We start from the raw sequence: 16,400 nt of genomic DNA on the forward strand, positions 1-16,400 counted from the left end.
AATTACTTTGACAACTTAAATAAAATGAAGAAATTTCTTGAAAGAGACAAATTACCAAAACCAACAAAAGAGAAACAGAAAATAAATTAAGTTCATAATGGAAAATTTTCGTAAAGCAACTACAGTTCTAGCCTTAGGTGTCTTCATTGTGAATTCATCAAACATTTAAGAAGTAAATTTAAAGAGTAAATAATATCAAACTTTACAAACTTTTTCAGAAAATAAAGCTAGAGGAAACATTTCTCAACTTATTTGGCCAGTATAACCCAATTTGACAAACCTTATTACACATTCATGATAAAACAAACAAACAAACAAAACCAACCAAACAAAAAACTCAGCAAGATCCTCAAACTGATAAGGAGCATCTGTAAAATATCTTTAGGTAGCATTGTACTTAACAGTGAAAGACAATGTATTCCTTCTACGATCGGAAGAAAGCACATTTGCCCACTCCCACCACTTCCATTCAACATTATGCTGAATAGAAGTTAACTGGAGGGTCTAGCCAGCACAGTAACATAGATTGGAAAGGAAGAAATAAAGCTATATTTTTTATAGGCAATATATCACTTATGTAGAAAATTTCAGTTATCTGCCAAAAAAACTCTACTTCAGCTAACGAATGAATTTAGTAGTATTGCAGGAGACAGGCTGGGCTTCATTGCTATGTAATCTATGCAGTTGCACTGGGTCCCATGTTCAGAAATGCCCTGCACTTGGTTTAATGCTGTACTGTCACTATCTTGAAATTTGAACAACGGGCCCCCAAATTTTATTCTGCACATAGCCGTGAAAATTATGTAGCAGGTCCTGGAAGGAGACGAGGTCAATATAGGCAATCTATTGTGCTCTTAGTTACCACCAACAACAAATGAAAAATGAAATAAAATTGCAATAAATTCAAAATACATAAATGAATTAGGAACAAGCTTTACAAAACATATGTGAGGCACTGAAAGACATAAAACATTGCAAATTAAATTAAACAAATGGAGTGATATATAATTTTTATGGATTGTGAGTCTCAGTATTTTTAAGATGTCAGATTTCTCCCAAATGACCTATAGATTCTGCATAATCCCAATCAAAATATCTGCAGATTTTACTTATTGTAAAATTGGCAAGCTTATTCTAAAATATCATATGATATTGCTTTTATGTGTAATCTAAAAAAATGATACTAATAAATTTATATACAAAACAGAAATAGACACACAGACATAGAAAACAAACTATGGTTACCAACGGGGAAAGGGGGGGAGGGAAAAATTTAAAATTTGGGATTAACATATACACACTTCTATATATAAAACAGATAACCAACAATGACCTATTGTATAGCACAGGGAACTATACTCAATATTTTGTAATAACCAAGAAGGGAAAAGAATCTGAAAAAGAATATATGTATATATATAAACTGCATCATTTTGCTGTACACCTGAAACTAACACAACATTGTGCGGCAATAAAAAATAATTAAAATAAAATTTATTTGGAAATGCAAAGATCCTAGTCTAGCCAAAATAATCTTAAACTAAATGATCAAAGTTGAAGGACTACCTTATTTGTAGCATTTATATAAATATATGGTAATTAAGATTGGGTGGTAGTTGCATACAAATTGACAAATAGAGTCATGGAACAGAATAGACAGTCCAGAAGTAGACCAACACTTACATGGTCAATTGATTTTTGATCAAAGCCACAAAGCATATCAATGGGGAAAGGAAGGTCTTTTCACAAAGTGGTGCTAGAACAATTGGTTATGTTTTCAAAAAGGGAAACTTGACTCATACCTCCTAGGCCATATATAAAAATTAATTGAAAAAGAGTATAGCTATAAACACAAAAATTAAAAATATTAACCTTCAAGAAGAGAACATAGGAGAAAAAAGATTTTATAAACAGGACCCAGATACACAGACAGGACTTTTCATAAAAGAAAAATTTGATAAAACTTATCAAAATCAAAAATGGGGGCTTCCTAGGTGGCACAGTGGTTAAGAATCCGCCTGCCATTGCAGGGGACTTGGGTTCGAGCCCTGGTCTGGGAAGATCCCAATTGCCGCGGAGCAACTAAGCCCGTGCGCCAAAACTACTGAGCCTGTGCTCTAGAGCCCGCGAGCCACAGCTACTGAGCCCACGTGCCACAACTACTGAAGCCCACGCGCCTAGAGCCCGTGCTCCACAACAAAGAAACCACCGCAATGAGAAGCCTGCGCACCGCAACGAAGAGTAGCCCCCACTCGCCACAACTAGAGAAAGCCCATGCGCAGCAACGAAGACCCAATGCAGCCAAGAATAAATAAATAAAATAAATAAATTTATTTTTAAAAATAAAAAATGTATGCTCACTAAAATACATTAAGAAAATAAATGAGTGAGCCATAGAGTAGGAACAAATATTTACAATACATATGTCTTATGGGTTACATGTATTCAGAATATATGAACTCCTATAATTTAATATTAAAAAGACAACCCAATAAAAAATAGGCAGAATACTTAAACAGTTACTTTACAAAGGAAGATATATGAATGGCCATTAATAAAATGAAAAAGTGCTCAGCATCATTAGTCAAAGGGGAAATGAAAATTAAAACCACAATGAAATACCATTACATACCAAGCAGTAAGGCTAAAGTAAAAAAGACAGAAAACAACAAACACTGGCAAGGATGAGAGCAACCAGAACTTTTATATTACTAGCGAGAGTGTAAAATTATTTAACATCTTTGACAATCTGTCTGGTAATTTTTCATAAAAATATGAAATATTCCTGTCCTATGAGCCGGTAGTTCATCTTCTAGATAGATTCCCAAGAGAAACAAAAACATTATGTTCACAAAACGAGTTGCACAAGAATGTTAATAGCGGTTTTACTCCCAATAGCCCAAAGCTAGAAGAAGCCCAAGTGTCTAGCAGCAAGATACGGATTAAAAAAATTTGGTGTATTTATAAAAATTAAATGCTACATAGCAATAGAAAGAAAGGTACTACTGTTACTTGGAATAGCATGGATGAATCTCAAAAACCTTATAATGAGCTAAATAAGCCAAACACAGAAAGGTACTTACTGTATTATTACATTTATATGAGGTTCTAGAAGAGGCAAAACTAATAATGTAAGGGAAGAAAGTCAGTACACTAGCTGAAACTGGAGGGTTGGAAGGACCTGCGTGGAAGGGGAGAGGCAGCATGTGGAAAGGAGGGCCTCTGGAGTGTGGAGTTCCAGAGTTTGGAGGTTTTATGGCACTTGGACATCTTCCGACGTAGCTTTAGGCAGCTTACAACTCACAAATGCATGGGAGACTCCTGCATCTTTTGTGCTCTCAAGGAGACATGGGTTCGAGCCCTGGTCTGGGAAGATCCCACATGCCGCGGAACAACTAAGCCCATGCGCCGCAACTACTGAGCCTGTGCCCTAGAGCCCGCGAGCCACAACTATTGAGCCCGCATGCCACAACTACTGAAGCCCGTGCGCCTAGAGCCTGTGCTCCACAACAAGAGAAGCCACCGCAATGAGAAGCCTGCGCACCACAATGAAGAGTATCCTCCGCTTGCCGCAGCTAGAGAAAGCCCGAGTGCAGCAATGAAGACCCAACGCAGCCAAAAATAAAAGTAAATAAATAAATAAATAAATTTTTTTAAAAAAAGCCAGTACTAAAATTTTCCCATTTTCCCATTCCCTAATATTTCCCGTTATCACATGTAATAATCAATAGATTCTTTATATCGGTTCTCTACCCTCCCCCCGCCAAAAAAAGAAAGAAACTGGAGGGTTGGAATAGAGAGGGGAGGAGCAAGAGGGTCTTCCTGGCATGAAGGTATTATTTGATACCTTGATAAGATCTAGATTTTACAGGAATGTGCTGACAACCTCTCAGCAACAAAAAACCCCCCAATTTGTAGCATTTGTAGATTTTTCTTTTGGTATTAATACTCCTACGAATGGTTGAATAGCTGACTTGAAGAATTTTTATATATTTAATGATCAGTCCTTGTAATCTGGTTCTAGCATACTGCTGAACATTGATGTGTGCAATTGTCAAAGTTCACCAAGCTGTACCCTGAAGATCTGTACATTTCACTGCATACAAATTTTACCTTAATAAGAAATATGAGAAAATACAAGTTTATCAGCTCTACAAGATAGTCTAGCTAAGTACAATTTTCTCAGCAAGCCACATCTTCAATTTAGCTTCTTTTTTCCCATTGTTTTGCATAGACTCTCCTGGAGCATAGTTACTTTATGTTACTTGCCTGCTCTCTAAGAAAACTGAACGGCTATTGTACACTAGACTTTGTATCCAAGTGGATTATGTCCAAGTACCAGGATCTGCCTACCTGTAAGCTAGTTTAGAGGACCAACACAAGCAGGTAATCCATGATTTTGTTGACTGGGTCTAATCACATGAGCAATCAAATGGCTCTCTTAAGATTTTCAACTGCTACACTCAGGGACAAAAACATCATTTGTTTGCTGGAGCTGAATTTTTCCTGAAGTAGCTTTTGCTCAAGGCATCCACAAAAGACCATGTGCAAGGTGAAATTACAAAGAAAAGCACTGACAGAGTGAACGTGATAGAGCAGGAGCACGAAGAGGAATAGAAACACTATGAGCTGGTGTTCATACAACACTCAGATGGTGATGATCGCAGGTCACATCTACCGTGCCATTACTTTATGCCGAGTTTTGTTATATGTAAGCTTATTCAATCTTTACAAGATTACAAACATAGAGATATTTCAGTTAGTCAAGACCAAGGAAAACAGAGTCCTTGTAAATATTGAGGAATAGGCATCTGTTATATGAATTAGACCTCACACAAATATGGGAGGAGGTGCGAAAGTGAAAGTCTGGAAGAGAGGGTTGGGAGGGGATCAGAAAGGGTAAGTCAGAAGGAGAAAAACAAATCCCGTATGCTAACACATATATATGGAATCTAAGAGAAAAAAAAATGTCATGAAGAGCCTAGGTGTAGGACGGGAATAAAACACAGACCTACTAGAGCATGGACTTGAGGATATGGGTGCTTTGTGACCACCTAGAGGGGTGGGATAGGGAGGGTGGGAGGGAGGGAGGGAGGGAGATGCAAGAGGGAAGAGATATGGGAACACATGTATATGTATAACTGATTCACTTTGTTGTTAAGCAATTATACTCCAATAAAGATGTTAAAAAAAAAAAAAAGAAAGGGTTAGAGAAACCATTGCTAACTAGTTAGCCTGAAGCACTGGTACAGGCGGAAAAGTCAGAGCTCGCAGATAAATGTAAGAAGCCAAGCACATCTGGCCACTAAAGTAGAGCTGCATAGGTGTTGCTCTCTGGGAAACTGTTGCCTCTGTGTAGCTCTTGCTTTTGTGAGTCCACAGCCAAGCACGTGGTTGTAGGCCTGCTACCACTGTTGCTAATCAAAGCCGGCAACTAGTAAAATGAGTTAGCTGGGGAATGCAGGATTGAGAGGGCACACTGACACTGCCAGGCATTTCCACACGCATCCATCACCATGTCGGACCATGATGACCTTCTGAAAGGAATGAGTTCTGCTTCACTTCACCTACCTAATCCCACGTAAGTTCCTCTTTTGACCAGCTCTAACCAGGAACCATACTGTGAAGAGGAACTTAGGAAATACAGATCTTACCTTTAGCCAAGTATATACAAAACAAAGTAACACAATATAATTTCCCAATTTACAGATCGAGGAAAAGAAAGATCAAGCTGATGAAACAATTTGCCCAGGTTTTTATACACTTAGTAAATGCCTGAGCTGTGACCCAAACCCAGGTGCACCTGATGCTAAACTTTGTTTCTTAGCATCATTCTAAGGCTATCTTCATGGATACGGTTATTTACTTCAAGGGCTTTCTGCTTCCAGCTCCACATTGTCACATTCAACCCATTGTTATTGAGGGGTTTATGTACCTTTGTAACCAAGCAACCTTATGTATGGTTGTAGTGAAGATTAAATGAGGCTGTATAGAAAGTGTATTTAATAATGCTTTGCCTGTGAGCTCTTGGTACCTTGTGGCTGTTGGTGTAATGATGTCGCTGATGATGATGATGAATGGTCTTTACCTTCAGGAAGCTTAATAAAGGAAAAAGCATGATCCAGGGTTTCTGGACAAAAGTTTAGCTTTGCTGTTTAATCTCTGCTCTAGTCATAACCTGTGAATTTCAGTTTTGTAAATCTCTAAATGAGGATAATACTTTCTTCTCTGACTACTTCCGAGATTTTTGTGAAGATAATACAAATACACATATATATATTTTTTCATATATATGCATATTTTTATATATACATGATTTTTGTTGAGACTGTGTTTCCTGGGCCTGTTCTCTTCCAGTTATCCCACCATCTCACACTACCTTTGAGAGCAGTTTGGGCCCTTCTTTCCTAGAATTAAGCCTCTAACTCTAATAATCTCTATTATCCAGGGGGGTTTTGAAGAAGACACAAGGAAAATGTGTGCAAAATATAATCTACAAACCAACATGAAGCCTTATTATCACCGGATCACCTCACTTTTGGTGGTTTTCTTTTGAAAACATTGAAAAGGTAAGCTTGTTGTTATGCCCACCTAGTCTACCCCCACCCCCATCCTGATGAAAGCTTTGAGCTGGGCTATCTCTGCAAATTCTCTGAGCGCACACTACTGTCTCCACGTTATACCCCAGCACGTGCGCAGAAGGAGATTTCAGTGTGGTTATCTCTGAGTTTCCCGTTCCTTTAAGAAAGCTGTGTTTCTAATCTGTGGCGTAATGACCTTTTGCTTACCCTGTTAGATAAAATCACAGGCTCCCTTATCAGTGCAGAGCTGAGAGAAGGCTTGCAAACTGAATATAGACTACCTGTGAGCAGCATGAAAAATCAACTAAAACTAGTGCATCCTTGCAAGTAACACTCATTGCCAGTCCAGTGTTTCTCTAACCGCAGCTCATGCCAGCATTTGGAATGCAATCTTGCCTCCTCCAAGTTAAGAATTTACCAACATCTCAGCTTTAGAGAACTCTCCGAAGAAAGTCATTTATACTACAATCTTTGTTATGGTTAAAAAAATAAGAAAAGGGAAATGCATGGGATATTGCCTCTAAGAAAAGGGAAATGCATGGGATATTGCCTCATCACAGACAATCAAGCATTTTTACCTGGGCTGTTTTTCCCCTAAAGATCTGAAATAACACCCAGACAAGTATCCAGTGTGTATGATGTCTCTTAACAACTTGTCCTCCCAATACTCACTACACTGTGTAGGGTAGTAGGTGGCAGGATGTGATGGAAAGTGTATGGATTTTTTTGGCTAATTAGACTTGAATTCCTGGATCCAGTATTCTTTTCTGGATAATTTTAGGTATATTCTTATTTATGCTTTTCTTTCAGAAAACATTGCCCACTTGAGAGTTTCTTTTTTTTTTTTTAATATATTCTGATAAAAAGTAAGGGTTGAATATCTCTTTGCTTCCTTGTTTTCCTGCTTTCCTTCTAGAGAGCTGTACATGGGGAGATCAGCTTTTCGAACTGGTAACTGGCTTGTGCTCAATAACACCCCAGGAACCTCTGAGAAGTTTCTTAAGGACACTTTTGTACCTGAGTCTCTGGACTCCTCAAGATAAAAGCTCAGAACAGCAGGGACTCTGTAGCTACATCCACATGTGATGATATTGACTGTAGACCAAAGACAGAGCAGGCTGTGCCAACCATTAAATATGCACCTATAAGCATGAAAATTAGCTGTGGTCATAACTGAAATTCCCAGAAGCCCCCCAGGCCTCCTGAAAGGTGAAGTGGATTATCAAATCTTCTCAGACTATAAAGAGGAGTCAGGTGTTAGGTACCTGAGCTGATTACCTAAGAAGACCACCTGAGACGAAATCAAGTGTTTTCTGATTAGCAGTCAGTGCAACAGCTCTAATCTAATAAGCTGACGATCAGGGAGAATGAGAGCTGTGAGAGGAAGAAAGGTCGTTTTTCCATCCAAGGGTCCATTCTGAGGCCTGCTATCACCCAGACCTTCTTTGTCTGGGTTCCATATCACTGGGAGAAAGCGAAGCAGAAGCACATTTGCCTTCGAGAGTCACATGAATTGTATGGGTTAGTTAGTCTGGAATTCTGAAGCCTCTTTGGGAGGCTTCAAAAGGAGAGTAGTTAATTCGTTTGAGGTGAGATGTCTAGGTGCTCAGTTTAGAGAGTGGAGGACTACTGAATAGCTCTCACCTGCCGCACTGATTTGTCCTGCATTACATTCCTGGGGCAGTCAATGAGTTTCCATCTTTCAGCACCTCTATGCTCTGCTTTATGATGGTGGGACTTTGAGTGTACAAACTACCTTTTTGAAAGAAGGATAAACTTGCTCCTTCCTTTCTGTTTCCCGTTCTTGTGATTGTCACCCCATCAATGCTTCTTCACCCTTGAGGTAGCAGTTGCTTCCATAGGAGCAGCTGAATCTGGTTTTCGGTCTTTCCAACATTCACAGAAATAGCCTCGTCGAGCACTGTCAAAGATATCGATAGCAGCTATCTGGTCTTCCATCCTCAGAGGTCTGGATCCCAGCCTCACAGGACCCCTCCTGGTATCCAGAGCTACCAGCACATGCCAAGCGATAGTTCTGAGTTTCAGCTCCAAGTAACCCCTCCTTCAGGCTTTAGTAAGTCCTACCTCTTGCCTTTGTTGCACGGTCCAATCAGAGTAGCTGTTTCCTGCAGTTATTATCTTAGAATTCTCTCTCTTTTTGTTTTTACCCTTTCAGTCACCTAGTTAGCTGAATTCTAGTTAACCATCCCTTAAGTAAATTCTTTCCATTAAAATTGCTATGTGATCTCTATCCCCTCTCACAGTTATAGAAATTGGTACCAAAAAAACCACAGACCACCCAAAACAAGGTTGTGAATTGGTTCAGAAGTGTCCTTGAGTTTGAATTCAGAATTAAGCACCTTGCCAATAGGAAAAAGGATGCTAGTAATGCATGGCATGCAGCCGCATCACAATTAATTAAACTATCACCTGCACTAAATGGCAATGATATGCCTACTGAATAGTTCTGCCTCCTGATGGGAACCTAAATGATAGAGTTTATTTTGGGGGTTCCTTCAATAGAAAATTTTACCTGCCTATTGCTTTCCTTGGCTCTTAGAATAAAATCCAAACTTCATCCCATGGTTTTTACTTCTCCACTGTATCTGGTCCCTTTCCAACATTGTCTCCTACCTGTTTCCCTCTTCCTTACAAACCTTTAGTCTTCCTTCTTACTATAAGGGGAGGAAGCTTTACCTCACCTAAGGGCCTATGCCATGGTGGTTCCCTCCAGCTGTAATGCTCTCTACCTGATCTTTGTATGGCTGGCTTCTTCTCATTATTCAGGATGTAGCTCTAAGGTCACCTTATTGGAAAGTCCTTCCCTGACCAGACAACTGCCGTGTCTATCTGGAAAAGATGGCCAGCACCTTTATACTTGAACATCACTCAAATTAACCGAGAAAAATATCATCATCTTTCAGATGGGTTACAGATAAGTAATGCAGACAAGAACATACAATCGTTAATCATTGTTTAAATAATTGAAACGGCTACTTAGTTTCAGATAAATGTTCCTTTACTTTATGTATTTCCTTTTTTGTAAATAGAAACATCCTTTGGTGGGGGCAGGGGATCAATAAATAGCACCATGAAATCAACAATGCCTATCAGATGTTTATCAACTTAACATGTCTCCCGATCTTTGCTCTGGTCATTCTCACAAAACAGAATTGTACCCATTAGGAATGCTTGCTGAACATGTAAGTATGCAGAATTAGTGTTGGTTAGAATTCTATAATAATTGTACAATCTCAAAAGTAAGTTGAAAAGTCAGAAGTAATAAATAACACATTAAAAAGTATGGAAAAGTTAGGTATTTGGATAGGCAAAAGTTGAAAGTGGTCTTTAGAATGGTGAATTGTTACCAAAAAACACTTGGAATTACCTACCCCTTTCATAACAGGACAGATATGTATTTTAAAAGTAGATGAATTTGTAGATGCTCTTTTAATATTAATATGAACAGAAATTTGTCCAGTACTGGATTAGTATTAACAAGAGAGAGGATGAAATTTTAATTTAGAGTATCTCCTTGGTTCTGGCAGCTGCTGACACCCTGTGGAAGACCCAACATTTCCCAGAAGTCCCTGGCAGCCCTTCTAGACGTTCATCACACACCAGACAACACGGTGGTAGAAAGCACTTGCAATTCTGCAATTGACACAGCTGGGGAAAGCTGGGAGCAACAAAAGCAGAGAGAAACAAGGAAAGGTTAGCAACTAGAAGAGGAAAGCATGGATTTCTTGGTAGGTTCTAGTTAGATGATACATGGTAAGAGATTCCCTGTTCATTCACAAAGCCCAAATGCTCAGCCAGGCAGCCTTCTGTTCTGCCAAAAAGCCAGAATGACGTTCAGGGAGAGATTTTTTTTTTCTTAATTCTGGAAGATTTCTAGGACATAGGGCTGTGATTTGCTCTTCCTACAACTCCTAGGTTCAATTCAGCATACCTCAGAAATATGTTACATAACTTCCTGGATTACGATGTCATTTTCTTTACATTAGGAGTGTAGGTCATTTCAAGGACATTATTAAAATACTGATAAAGATATTGAAAATGCTCACTTAACCCTCCACCAGGCACTCCTCACCACCACACACATACATACTTGCTATGCTTTATAATTAAAGTATCTAAAAACAACCCAATGGTCTCCACATTGGCTACTTTGCTTGGTATTCTGATGATGGGCCAGTTATATCTTTATATTAATATGGAACAGATTTAACCCAAGGTCTTCCATCCACATAGTCTGATTGAATTGGATTAGGATTAGATTTTTAAATTCACTTCTGAGAAAAAACTCCCCTGGGGGGGTGGGGGGGGAAAGACAGCAGATATATTAAGTAGTTATAAAATAGAAGAGATTTATATCTCTATTAGGCTTATTTCTTGCTTACAATATTCTGTCCTATCGAACATGTAAGACACATTAGCAAAAGAAAAACTTTCATGGGAAAGGCAGAGGAAAGAAAGACAAGCGTAAGGAAGAGTGTGATGATCTCTAGGAGGTAATCTTTGAGTTGCATGTTTTCTCTTTGTTCTGCAAAGCCAGTGTACTTGTGCTTTCAAAATGAATAGAGACAAGAATTTAGAAACACTTAAACTTTCCAAACTTCTGAAATTGGAGGATAGATCCTCTTATTTATATGAAAAGCAGTGTCGAATCAGATATTTTACCTTATAACGCAAACAATAGAACCCTCTATTTAGATTATTTTCAGTTTGTTTATCAGTTGGTTTGAACAAAGCCCACTTTGTTCTCAAAAGGATTTAAGATAGTTAAAATAACATACATGTTAGATGTAGGAACTTTAAATAGAGAAGACAATTGAGGCAGAAGAAAATGGAGGGTAGAAAATTAAGGTAGGATCAAAACTGAGTTTAATACAGTAATAGCTTTCTTCTTACCTTTCATTAGGTAGAGAGCACAATTGTGTTCAACCTTTCTAGCAATCAATGGGCATTGAGAAACCTTACTGTTTATGTGGTTCAGAGTGGCCAAAAGATGGAAAATAAACCAGTTACTTCATTAAAGAGTATTACCTGGTATAAAATAACACATTTTCTCCCAGATTTTTTAAAGAAAGGGTACCCTGTAACATAATGAGTGAAGTCTTTATTCTAAATATAGAATACATTTCAAAGTACTGTTTCACATAATGCCTCTCAGTGTAGGCTGGCAGCCATCATTCCAATTATAAACACTTTAAACCACTTATAATTTACCAGACAGAATTTGAGGTTGAGTGATATGATGCAGCAAAAGAATGAGATTCTAAGGATCCAGCTCAAAAAAGAGGTAGATAATACATAATTTAGACCAGTAGTGCTTGCCCTGACTGCACGTTAGAAACGTGAGGTGATTTTAAAAAAATGCTGATGAACATGTGCCATCCCAGATAAATTAAATTACAACCTCTGCAGGTGAATCCCACAAAAAGGTATTTTTTCAAAGTTTCTCACATGAGTCTAATATGTTTCCAGAAGTCACTGAGAAGAATGAATGAACTGCAAAGCCTTTGGTCACTGCCCATAAGTAGCACTTTTTATCCACATTTTGGTAATTGAGTCATGGTGGGTCTGATATTTTACTCTTCAAAACGTACTGGGAGCATATCTAGTTATATTGCAAGATGAACAAAGACCCATGTGTTCCAGCTGTTTTCATTTAAAACTGGATGATCAAAACACAGCTCTTCTGCGCAGAGGGAGTGCCTGTGGACAGAGCCAAATTTCTCTTAGGGAAATGAGTACTGGTAAAAATGCATGGATGAAGAGCTGTTGGTTTCCCTCACACTGGGGGAGCTCTTTCCTGTCCATAAAGCACTTTCACATGCATAATAGCAACTGAGTCATAGAAGGGCATTTGAAGTAGGTACATTATCATTTACATTGATCAATTATTTAACTGAGCTCCAAGAAGTCAAGTAATTTGCCTAAGGTCAGTTAGCTAGTGCAGACCAAGAATTAGAAGACACCTCTGCTGACAGCTAATTCAGTACCCTTGAAACATGTATTTCATCCCTCTAACTTCAGACCTCCAAAACTTGCTTTGCTGGATCAATCACAATGAGGATGCTAAAGAAAGAGGAAAACAAAGTGAATCTCTTTTGGTTCCATGTCTTCCTTCGGCTACTGTCCCATTATTCTGCTCCCTTCTTCTGTAGAACATAATGAGAGACATATCCATACTATTTGTCTCTACTTCTTCATCTCTCATTCTCTGTTCATTGTAACCTAGTTAGGCTTTAGTCCCCAACACTGCACTGAACAGGTCTAGAAAACTCACTGTGATAGCCGGCCTCCAAAACAGTCCCTCATATTTTCCAAGTCCTGCTATTTAGTCTCTGTGTCCCCTTTTGCATTGTACCAAAGTTGGTCTGTGTGACTGATAAGACACAGTGGAAATTATGGCATATCACTTCTGAGATTGGGTTATAAAGACTGTGGCTTTCATTTGGGGCATGTGTGTTCTCTCTCTCTTGGATCACTCACTCTGGGAGAAGCCAGCTGTCACCTTGTGAGAACACTCAGACAGCCTATAAGGAAACTTCCCACATGGTGAGGAACTGAAGATTCAGGCTAACAGGTAGCAAGGAACTAAACCTGCCAAAGGCCCTGTGAGTGAGCAGGACATTAGATCCTCCTCAGAGAACCTTCAGATGACTGCAGCCCCAGCCAATATCAAAACTGCAACCTCATGGGAGACCCTCAGCCAGAAGCACCCAGCTGAACTGCTCTCAGATTCCTGACCCTCAGAAAATGTGTAAAAATAACCAATACTTGTTGTTTTAAGCTACTAGGTTTGAGTACCCCATCCTCCTTCCCACATAGCCCATCTGGGCACTTTGTAGTTGTCTGTACCTCTTTTCCTCTTGAGCTTCTGTTGCTGATTCTGATACTTCATGTTCAATTGGAATAAAAGATTAATGGGTCCAGATTCTCACAAAGTTTAATTTGTTTTTTCCCGAACTACACCCCTGTCTTGGGATGACTGTATATGTCCAATAATATATTGTGAATGCCTCTTGTTGCAAAATGTTTCTTCACTTGTTTTCACTTGGTTATTCATGATTATTCAAGATTCAACTCCAGCATGTTCTCCAGGAAGCCTATTTTGAATTCCTACCCTGGGCTTCTGCTGCCTTTGCATAGTGTAGCATCCTGCGTATTCTGATTACATTCACTTATCAAGTTAAATCGAAATTCTCTTTGTACATTTTTATATTTCTTTCATTAGTTCTTAAGTCTCTCAAAGGCACAGGTACTCATGTATCACTGCTGCAGCAACATCCTCTAGTTCACTTCCTACCTCAGAGTAGATATTCACTGTTTGATTATCTCAGCTGAACAAGATTTATTTAAGCTAGAGTAATAAGTTCCTTTTGCATGCCTATAAGTGAATACTGCAGATTTGAGTAGCAGAATTTCAGGTTTCTTAGATCTCAGAGTAGTTACAGGGGCCAATAGGGGTCATGACCTATAGGAGCCAGACAAGGCAAAGGAGGGTTTGTTTGTTTGGTTTTTTGCGGTACGCGGGCCTCTCACTGCTGTGGCCTCTCCAGCTGCGGAGCACAGGCTCCGGACGCGCAGGCTCAGCGGCCATGGCTCACAGGCCCAGCCGCTTCGCGGCATGTGGGATCTTCCCGGACCGGGGCACAAACCCGCGTCCCCCGCATCGGCAGGCGGACCCTCAACCACTGCGCCACCAGGGAAGCCCGGAGGGTTGGTTTAAGGCTGGTAAAGAGTGACATGGAACGTGGAAAAGTGGATCGAAGATTGCCATACCCTATGCCTTTAAAAAAGTCCATAAATATGATTTATAAGGTGGATACACATTTTTAATGCTTTCTAAAATACTATGTAGGCCAACCAAACTGGCAAGACTTTTGGTGAGCTTGTGGGTTTTTTGTAAGTGTGCTTTTTTTTAAACTGCAATTTTCTTCGTATCAAATATATAAAAATTCATTGTAGAAAATCTGAAGCATCCAAAGACAGATATAGTAGTAATCGTACCACCCTTAATCTTACCATCTAGACCTATACATGCCCAAACACTATATAATATATATATTTTATAATATATATACGTATATAATAAATTCCAATTTTAGATAATTCTGTTTTTCTTTAAAAATTCAGATGTAAGGAGTAACTTTTCTATGTCTTTTAAATATTTACATATTTATTCAATAAATATTTACTGATCATTTTGAATGTACCAGGAACATAATAACACATCCCATATTTAATTAATCCCTTATTGTTGAACATAAAACTTATGTTCAGTGTTTTGCTCTATAAATGCTGATGTGGTGAACATTCTTTTGCATAAAATTCTGGGAAAGGTTTAATTTTCAACAGCTCCATCACTCTATGTTTAGAGATATACAGTTTTTAAAAAGGGAAAAGATAACCTCGAGTGCCTTCTTAGGTTATGAGATGTTGCCATCCCCTCAAAATCACAATTCTGACAGTTGCTTTAGGAAAATACTGCAGGATTATTTTTTTTTATATAAAATTCACATTGAACCACAATCCCCCATGCATTTTCACTAAAAAGAACGAAGACGCAAGGAAAGGCTTCTCCAAGTGAAGACCCCAGGCACTTTCTGATATAAATGTAGGCCAAAGCATGAAGTTGAGAAATCTGCCATTTGATTTATCACCCACCACACAGTCCTTTGAACCAAAGGATGCCTAAAGACCTCACATCCTTGCTGCAACTGAGAGGGTTGTGGCCAAAAAGGGAAAGAGAAGAAATTTTATTAAGTAAGTACTGTTTTGAAGCATTATGCTAAATCCCTTTAAAACACAGTGCCTGACACATTACAAGTTTCAATAAATATTCCCAAAATAAAGAACTGTGGTCTTATTAGCTCTTTGTTCTTGGAAATCTAATTAACCTTTCACCATCTCAGTTTCCTTTTCTGTAATAATTATTATCTGTAAATTCCTACAAAAACCCTGTGAAGTTTAGACAAATCTTATTTCACATATGAGAAAAGTGAGTCCGAGATTTGCTAGGAGACTTGCCCAAGCTCATTAATTAAATGGTGGCTGAGTTTGCACTTAGATCACAAAGTCAAGTCTAAGAATAGCACACACTAGCAATCTCTTAGCATTGTTTCAGGAGTCAAGTTCATTCGTCTGCCAGTGGAGATATCCAACTATCAGTGGGGCAAACACCTCAAGATACTACAGGGTTTGCATGGAGTCTCACTAATGGCTGGGGATGCTGGTGGATATTGAGCTAGTTGTGGTACATCACTGACTTATTGGTTTTTTCAGGGTCTCTTGTTCAAATCCAACCTCATCTAATGCTTGAATTCCCAGTAAAACAGCTTCACCATGTGGCTACAATCTCTGCTTCAAACCTGTTGGTGCAAATCCTGAGGTAGACCCTTCAATCTTTAGCCTGATCTAATCTCAGAATTCCCTATTGGATTTAATCAAATCAAGACCATGCCAAAAATGGTATACAAAATCACATCCACTCCATTTCAAGGATGAATATAGGTGAGGTTTTCTGCTAGGTTTTTAAACTGCATTACTTCATTTAATTCTCTTAATAAACCTGTGGGACAAACACTCATAAAAGTTGCAGCTTAACAGTGACTTTCTTAAGGTCACAGAGGCAAGACATAGTCAAATTGATAGTGTATGTGGGCTCTATATTGGACTCTGAAGCCAAAGCTCTTAAATACTGGGCCAAAGTTTTACAAACTTTGGATGCCAACCCATTAGTGTGAGGGGCACGGCACTGCCTTGTGCAATTCCGGGGGGCAGTGTCCACTTCTATGCATTTTACTG

This window comes from Physeter macrocephalus, chromosome 16 (genome assembly GCF_002837175.3).
Source record: "Physeter macrocephalus isolate SW-GA chromosome 16, ASM283717v5, whole genome shotgun sequence".
Classification (NCBI taxonomy): domain Eukaryota; kingdom Metazoa; phylum Chordata; class Mammalia; order Artiodactyla; family Physeteridae; genus Physeter; species Physeter macrocephalus.